The sequence below is a fragment of the Priapulus caudatus genome, unplaced genomic scaffold (assembly GCF_000485595.1).
Source record: "Priapulus caudatus unplaced genomic scaffold, Priapulus_caudatus-5.0.1 Scaffold152, whole genome shotgun sequence".
Taxonomy (NCBI): Eukaryota; Metazoa; Priapulida; class Priapulimorpha; order Priapulimorphida; family Priapulidae; genus Priapulus; species Priapulus caudatus.
The window spans coordinates 133,237-141,920 of NW_014577213.1; the positions used below are offsets into that span (position 1 = coordinate 133,237).

Consider the following 8,684-nt stretch of genomic DNA (forward strand, 5'->3'; position numbering starts at 1 on the left):
TCTCTCCCCCCGCCCCTCTCTCTCTCTCTCTCTCTCTCTCTCTCTCTCTCTCTCTCTCTCTCTCTCTCTCTCTCTCTCTCTCTCTCTCTCTCTCTCTCTCTCTCTCTCTCTCTCTCTTTCTCTCGCTGTCTCGCTCTCTCACTCTCTCGCTGTCTCGCTCTCTCTCTGTCTCTCTCTCTCTCTCTCTCTCTCTCTGTCTCTCTCCCGCCCTCTTCTGCTTTTGTAATTTTCTACAAAAGTTTCACTTTCAACACAGTCCTTCTCGAACAGCGCATGCAGCGATTGCCATTTTATTTGCCCCGCCCTTGCGAATTGCACAAGCAGTCGAACTGTGTGTGCATCTAAAATTCAAAAATCCGCATATAGTGGAACCCAGCGTATAAGCCACACGGCTCCCACATGAAAAAAATGACCCGCCGCCGCCTCCGCCAAATAAAACATACGGCCCGCCCGTCTGCCAATTCACACGTCCCGCAGGATTAAATCAAACATGAATGTAACCCATTACGCGAAGCCCCTGCGCTACTCACACTCCGGAAAGTTGTCGTCTGCCGTCGGGTTCTTTGATGACGCCCAACTTCCGAGCGAGGGGAATGGCAAGAACGCCATCCAACCGGTTAGCGCCTATGTGCGATGTTGTTAGCGCTCGATGTTCTTCACCAGTCGCGACGATATCGTATCGAGCGCGTAACGGCAGAAATTACGAAGATTGGAAGATCAGCGTGTCACAACGACAACCGCACACGTACACACACACACACACTCTCATCTCATGCTGCGCTCGCATAAAATATGGCGGCGACTATTAAAATTGCGAGAAGTTTATTGTGAAGTTTCTCACATCGTCGACGAACCTGGCCAAGGCTGAGTGCCTCCATTTGGCCAGGTTTTCCCCCATTCATTATATCGTTCCACGCGAGTGGTTCCACCTAGATCGCCCCCACGTAACGTCACTCTGCTGATTGTTGAGTGGCGTCATTTGGATCGCTAACGACTAAAAGTCAGCGTGAAACGGCACACACGTATGGTGGCTACATTGAAAACGTGTTTTACTGTCGCGTGATTGCCAAGCAAAAGGACGTGTGTCCGGTTGATTGATGGACAACATTTAGATTGGGTAGTTCCATGTTATTAGCGTTGATGTAAATGACTTAATCGTGCACCTTTTTATTTATCATCCTCACCAATTTTTAGGGAGCCTTTTTGCCGCGGAGAGCAAATACCATACGGATTCCAAAAGCCGCTTTACATGCTCTGCGATTTCTCCATAACTTCCATTTTCAGTAAGTTCTAGGATGTTGCGCATTAAACGCTTTTCCCCCACTTTGCATATAGAATGCGACCGCGGTAATCAGTGTATGACCAGATGAAGCTAAAAAAAATGAGCAGCGTATGCAATGTTCGTTAGATCTGGCATTTAAAACTGTTTAAATATTAAACAATGTGTGTGTGTATAACAATAAAACCAAGATAAAACGTATACCTTTAAAAACTTTATAGGTTTTAAAAGTGCTGGTATACGTTTTATTAAGGCAGAGCGAACCGTGAGCGTTTCACAACCAACACCAAATAGCAAGAAGAAGAAAAATGGCCGAATGTTTAAAAAAGGGTTCTGGTTAGAGAAATATCTTGACAGCTCAGTTATATCAATAGGCAAATGTCAACGGTCTGAATGGAAATTATAGGAACGCAATAAATGAATGTAGTGAGTTAAATGTTTGAATAGGACATCTGACTCACTGTCTGGAGATAAAGAGGGTCCAGAAGGCCCTACTCAACCCTCTCACTCAATGCCCTATCTCATACCTGCGCTGTATATACTCCCAGGAGTAGATAAAGGGAGGATCCCTTTATCTACTCCTGATACTCCGCTGGTGGCAAGGTATTAAAATGGCGATAATGGCGAGTTTTTCTACAAAATAATACTTTCAGTTAACCAATATTATAGTGTGCTATGGTTTGTTAGTGAACAATTAAGTCCGAATTGGGGTCCTCCAGAGGCAAATAAAACTTTAACACGAGTGTTAACGGTCTCACAGTGACGAGAAGATTGGGCTCGCTGCCAATAATTAAAGGGAGGTAACAGATACCAGATTTTTCATAGAAAACTACACCCGAATCCTTCCTTTCCTTTTTAAATGTATATATAATTACATCAAAATTTTAATTATTTTAGCAGATAGTTGGCGTGCACACAGACATATCTGACACTAGTCTATATAATCTATAGATCACGTGCTTTAATCAGGTTTGGAATATTTGCCGCGTTATATCGAATGAAGTGAGTTATTGTCCTAGACATTTATCATATATAACTACTCCTGAGCACTTGCTTACTACATGTGTATAATTTTAAACAAAATTATATATGAATATTATGTTTCGTTTTCATCATACATTACTTCTTATGCGCGATACGAGCGCCGACCAACGGCGAAGAACAATTTACACGGGGAATCGGGATGTTGAGAAGATCGGGCGCGCTGCTAGTACTTAGATCTTAAAGCAGAGATCTTGAAGCAGATCTTAAAGCAGAGATCTTAAAGCAGAGATCTTAAAGCAGAGATCTTAGCAGAGATTATCTCTTAAGAGAGTCATCTCTTAGCAGAGATAACAGATTGCAGATTTTTTATATAAATCTACACCTGAGTCCTTCCTTTCTTTTTTAAATGTATAATTTTAACAAAATGTGAATGATTTTAGTAGATAGTAAGCATGCGCATAGGCATGTTTGACACTATCATCTATCGCACGTTTAAGGAGTTTTAGAAGATTTTTGCCGCATTCGAATTCATGAAGTGAGTCATTACAATCCACATTTTCACACCTCACTATTCCTGAGTATGTGCTAACTGTAGGTGTATAATTTCAACAAAAAATATATTTTGTGTAGCATATCACACTATTTGTTATGCGCGGCACTGGCGCCGACCTACCGAGAAAAAATCTAAATGGGGAATCAGGATGTTGAGAAGATCGGGCTCGCTGCTATTACTTAGGGGAGGTTACACATTCCTGATATATCATAGAAACCTACATCTGAATTCTTCCTCTCTTTTTTACGTGTATAATTTTAACAAAATGATAATTATTTTAGCAGGTAATAGCCGTGTGCACAGACACGTCTGACCCTATAATCTATCCCACGTTTCAAGAAGAGTTGGACGATTTGCTGCCTTATAACTAGATAACTGCGTCATTCTGTTCAAATTTTTTCTTATCTAACTACTGCTGATTATGTGCTCACTACAGATGTACAATTTCAACAATTCTATATATGCAGTGCTGTAGGTGGCGAGGGGCAGACGCGGCAGTTGCTCACCCAAGCCTTGCCAACGGCAAAATACCGACGATCGTGGCGAAATACCCACTGTCCACTGCCTAGAAAGCAAACCGCACTTGGCCATGGAGCTGCAGCCGTAATATGAGCTGGTCAGAGAGAAATTGATCCTCAGTCAAACAGCAACCAGACCTACCTAATGATGACCCCACAAGGACTTGATTACATAATTATATAGATCGAAACTAGACCCGAAATCTCGCAAATGTAGTATAAACTCACAGCGTTTGTTGAACTTGCGAAGCTGCTTTTGTTTGCGGGATGACTCAGTTCTTATCGCAGTTTCCTGTTGCGTTAGCGGACCGCTTTCTTTCCGGTCCGAATCCGTGCTTTTTTCGGTCCGCGAGCTTTCCTTGCGAGAGCTGTCGGACGATTGTCGCGCATCGCTATCGTTGGAACGTTTCTTATCACTACGAACGGCGGCACTTGGGTCATCTTTATCGATGTTCCGTTGTTCTGGAACGCCGTTCACGACAGAAACATCCGAGTCACGTGCGATGCCCGCGACTGTCGTCGTCGTCGTCCCTGAATTATTTCCACATTTACATTTACATTCGTGTTTGCATTCTCGATGTCCGTGTCTCTCTCACTACTTATTACGAAATTATGCACGCACGCACGCATGTACGCACGCACACGCTCCGCACAGACACACATACATATATTAATAATTTGTGATATTTTATGGATATGTATAAACAACCAATTGCGAACCTGTTACCTGGATTATTGTCACCTGAGGGTGTCAGAGTGCTCAATGAGTTAGGAGTTAAATCACCTGTAGGGATTAGACTTTCCCCCCTCCTACTCCCAAACAAGGCCTGTAATAGAACATGTTGCAAATAGTTATTATTATAATCGAGTAAACTCATATTAGCAGTTTAATCTAGTTGCATACATTTATATAAATTGCAGAAGACGCTTTTCAATCTCGAATTAATAAAATTAATACGTTAATCGAATATATCTATAGTGTGGGTACACGTATGACTGACTCTGCCGGTAATGTAGACAAAATTCACACTTATTCGATACAGACCAATAAACACTAGGCGTGAGAAAATTCGTCTCATGTGAAATATATTTGTTCCGTAGTTTGATACGCAACATGCAACCGCGTGTGTAATTATTACCTGTGTCAGTAATATACTATTTCTATATTTCTTCAATAATAAATATAATCTTTTTATATCTTGGTAGGTAAAATTAATACGTATTTTGGAATTAACAAACACACTCAGCTGATATGGCTGACGAGCTCTGAAGAAGTTTACACTTCTAAGTTCACAAGTACATTTGTGATGCACAAAACAGGCCCAACTAGATAATATTATTTGTACTGCCAATCAAAATCGGCTGCATGTAATGAATCATGCCGAAAACATACGCAATAATTTCCTTGATCCGATTCCAGTTATGGTAATCAAAGTGCGTTTACTGGAGCAATAAGCCCACGTCTCACATTGCGAGAATATCAATCGCCCACGCACGCGTATAGAAAACGTTATTCCGCACAAGCTTTCATAAGCATTTTTTTTAAATACTGACGTAATATCAACAAGGATTCTATACACGACTTGACTAATTTGCATATAAATATGTGATTTCATGCCAACAGATACTTGATTCGCATGGTTTATAGGGTTATTCGGGCGTGGTCATTCGGGCGGTATAGATAATACAAAGGATGCATGGCATCATGCGTAATGTGTGTGTGTGTGTGTGTGTGTGTGTGTGTGTGTGTGTGTGTGTGTGTGTGTTGTGTGTGTGTGTGTGTGTGTGTGTGTGTTCGTCGGTGTGTGTGTGTGTGTGTGTGTGTGTGCGTGTGTGTGTGTGTTGTGCGTGCGTGCGTGCGTGCGTGCGTTTGTGTGTGCGTGCGTGCGTGCGTGCGTTTGTGTGTGCGTGCGTGCGTGCGTGCGTGCGTTTGTGTGTGCGTGCGTGCGTGCGTGCGTGCGTGCGCGCGCGCGCGTGTGTGTGTGTGTGTGTTTGTGTGTGTGTGTGCGTGTGTGTGTGTGCGTGTGCAGAAAGCATACAAGAATGTGTAACACACATGCGCATGAGGCACAACTCCTCCACTCTCGATACTTACATAGGTTTCTGTGAGTAGAGCGATATTCATGGCGACCGATCCCCTTCCGAGTTCTTTGTCCACGATAGAGTAATTCTGGGGCGCCTACTGGACAGCGAAAGCTATATTAATGTTGACCGATAGGTCATCGGCCGTATAAGCTGTAAAGGAATGGACAAAACTGTGATATTCCTCCCGAGTGACGAGCAGACAGACGCGTGTACGTATACGCATTTATTAGGTATAATTTCAACACGCGGGAGGTCAAAGTTTGGTTAGTTTTCGTAATAACTCTGTCGTGTCAACCGACTATATATAGTACATCTATATATATACATCGCACTATGGACCGAATGTGATAGGAGCCGCTTCTACTGGTGGGCGTGGTTATTTATTTATTTATTTATTTATATAGATCTTCTCAACTACTTTCGATTACGCGGTGGTATTTTTATTATATTTTTATACATTTTTTATTAATGTTTTTAAAGCGATATCTGATCATATTTTCCCTAATTGACCTAGCGCGACCAAGCTTGGTATACTTACACATCTTGGGGAGAAGGTGTGTCGCGTACCAAAACCAGGTCACTGCGACCTTTATTTGACCTTTACCTTCATCATATTTCCCTTCCGCTCTATAACTCGGCTCCTAGCGCGACCTAGCGCGACCAAACTTCGTATGCTTAATTTGAAATTTTGAAATTAGACCCCCTTAGATACGTTTTCTGCGCGAGCAGGGAGGTCCGGACCCCCTGGAACCTCCCCCCCCCTTGTACAGGCCCCTGCATAAGCAAAATGAAGAACCAACACTGATGTATTGTCATGAATATTTTGACATCATGTTTATGTTTTATTAATGCAGTCACACAGCGAATTTTTCCAATCAAGCGCACTGTGCACTAAACGACAGTTCAATGAGAAGACTGCTGCTGCATGGCAGAAACTAACTTTTTGAACCGCGGTTCAGTTTTTGACAGACTGAATCTCATGTCTCTGCGGATCTCAAGACGGTTACGGGCTTTTGTCTTGATTGTAACCATCACTGAAAAGCCTGCTTCACACAGGTAGCTGGTTACAAACGTAACTAGAACGGAAATAGCTTCACGAGCCATAGCCGGGTAGCGAATTTTTTTTTCCTACACGTTATATTCATTGCAGAGTTTTGGGCTTCTCTGATTGGCTGCTTTGATTTGCTTTGACTCAACAAACCTTCAAAATAAGGGAACAAACGCCATTTGTAAATATTTGTTATGGTTTATGATCGGTAGATAAGTAAGTTTTCTGATGTATTTTCCATGAAAAACACACATTTCACTCATTAATATAAAATATAATATCACTATAATTACAATTCTTTGTGTAAATGTGTTATTTTCATCGTTAACGTTAAGTTGTGAGAGGGTCTGGGCCATAGATATCCCATAAATGGGATATCTATGGTCTGGGCTCTCGTAACACATACGTGTCGTTTAAAAACAAAGGTTTGTTTACTTTTTGCTCAGTCTAGCGTCAACGAGCAGGGCCGTAGTGGCCGCCACGGCAGCACGGCACTGCCGTGGCACTATTAAAAAAAAATTTAGATAGATTTATAGATTTATATATAGATATATATGCTATATATAGATATATATATAGATTTATATATAGATTTATATGCTCTGCTTTGACTCAACAAACCTTCAAAACAAGAGAACAAACGCCATTTGCAAATATTTGTGTAGTTTATGATCGGTAGATAAGTACGTTATGTGATTTATATGCTCTGGTCAAAGCAAATCAAAGCAGCCAATCCGAGGAGCCCAATGGATATAACGTGTAGGAAAAAAAAATTCGCAGCCGGGTAGGCCCACTAGGTAGGCCTCGCGTATCTGCTGACTGCACCAAAATTCAGTTACTGACGTTATTTCTAGGAGGCGCTTCAGTGGCTGTTTAGGAATAATGTCGCTACTGCCCTGACGCACAGAGGGGTAACCCTACCGCGCTCGTGCTGCGGGAACGTATGTCTACTGCTGCGCTGGCACACGTAGGATTCCTCCTCCTCCTCCCTCCGGCCCACGCTGCGTGAGCCCTGCTGCTGCTGCACTGGCACATTTAGGGTCCCTCCCCCTTCTCCCTGCGGCCCGTGCTGCTGCGTGGGCCTCGCTGCTGCTGCTGCGCTGGCACGCGGAGGGTACCACTCTGTCGCATGATTTGTTGGCACTGTCGATAGAGATGCCTGAATCACACGCTGATTATTATATAGCACTACTTTTTTTAAATTGTCTAAGAGGCTTCCCAGGTACCCCCTGTGGTGTTCGCTGGTACCCCCAGGGGGTACTAGTACCCCCGGTTGGGAACCAGGGCCCTAGGGTAACCAAATTTTACATACTAATTACGGGCCGTAGTGGCCGCCACGGCAGCACGGCACTACCGTGACACTATTTAAAAAAAATAATTCTGCAGGGAACCAAGGAGCAACACATACCAAGGAGATGAAACCCCGGGGGGGGGGGCACTCACCCCACATTATGGTAGGTATGTGCCACTGCGAAGTCAAAAATGGGGGGGGGGGAGCTCTGGAACTAACTCAGACCTGAAAATGGGGGTCTCTCTGGAACTAATGTTTTTTGAATGTGGTATGCTCTGGAACTGGCTATGTTCGAAAATGGGGGTCTCCGGAACTAGGATTTCATTGAAAATTAATGCTATGACACTGGACACGTTTAAAAGAAAGGGTCTCCGGAACTGTGGTGGGGACAGTGATTTGCTTTAAAATCTATGCTGTAGCACTTGAACCAATAATTGTTGTATTATGTAGAGGAGAAAAAACATGACACGGAGAGAGATGAACCCACGCACACGCACGCGCACGCACGCACGCACGCACGCACGCACACATACAACACACACACGTTGCATGCATGCCTTGACGGCCCGACTTCAACGTATTCTGAAGTACGATGCACTGGAACGGAAATATTAAAAACTAGGGTCTCCGGAACGGCAGAAATGTAAGATCTGCATGGTAACTAAAGCTCATAGGGTCTATGTCCCCCAGGGTACTGCCGGAACGTACCCTGGGTACGGTCCGGTATACCGGAACGTACCCTGGTCACTACTTGATATGGTTAGGATTAGGATTAGGGTTAAGGTTAGGGTTAGGGAGTAGGCGTAGGCGACTCCCTAGACTCGTTAGTGGAGTAGACGAGGTACGGTCCGGCATATTAGATAGTACCAGGGTAGCTCTAGTACTATAGCCCGCGTTCGATAAACTGCCGCAGTTTATCGAACGCG

General features: G+C 43.5%; 1 protein-coding gene across 1 annotated transcript in view; it reads right to left on the reverse strand.

Moving 5' to 3' along the window:
• LOC106806294 (cAMP-dependent protein kinase catalytic subunit-like) overlaps positions 1 to 3,582 on the reverse strand; it is a 71,595-nt gene extending 68,013 nt beyond the window's left edge. Inside the window, exon 1 of the mRNA XM_014808181.1 lies at positions 3,563 to 3,582. The gene's annotated coding sequence lies outside the window, so the exon portion shown is untranslated. The remainder of the gene's footprint in view (positions 1 to 3,562) is intronic.
• Positions 3,583 to 8,684: the final 5,102 nt, after the last annotated feature.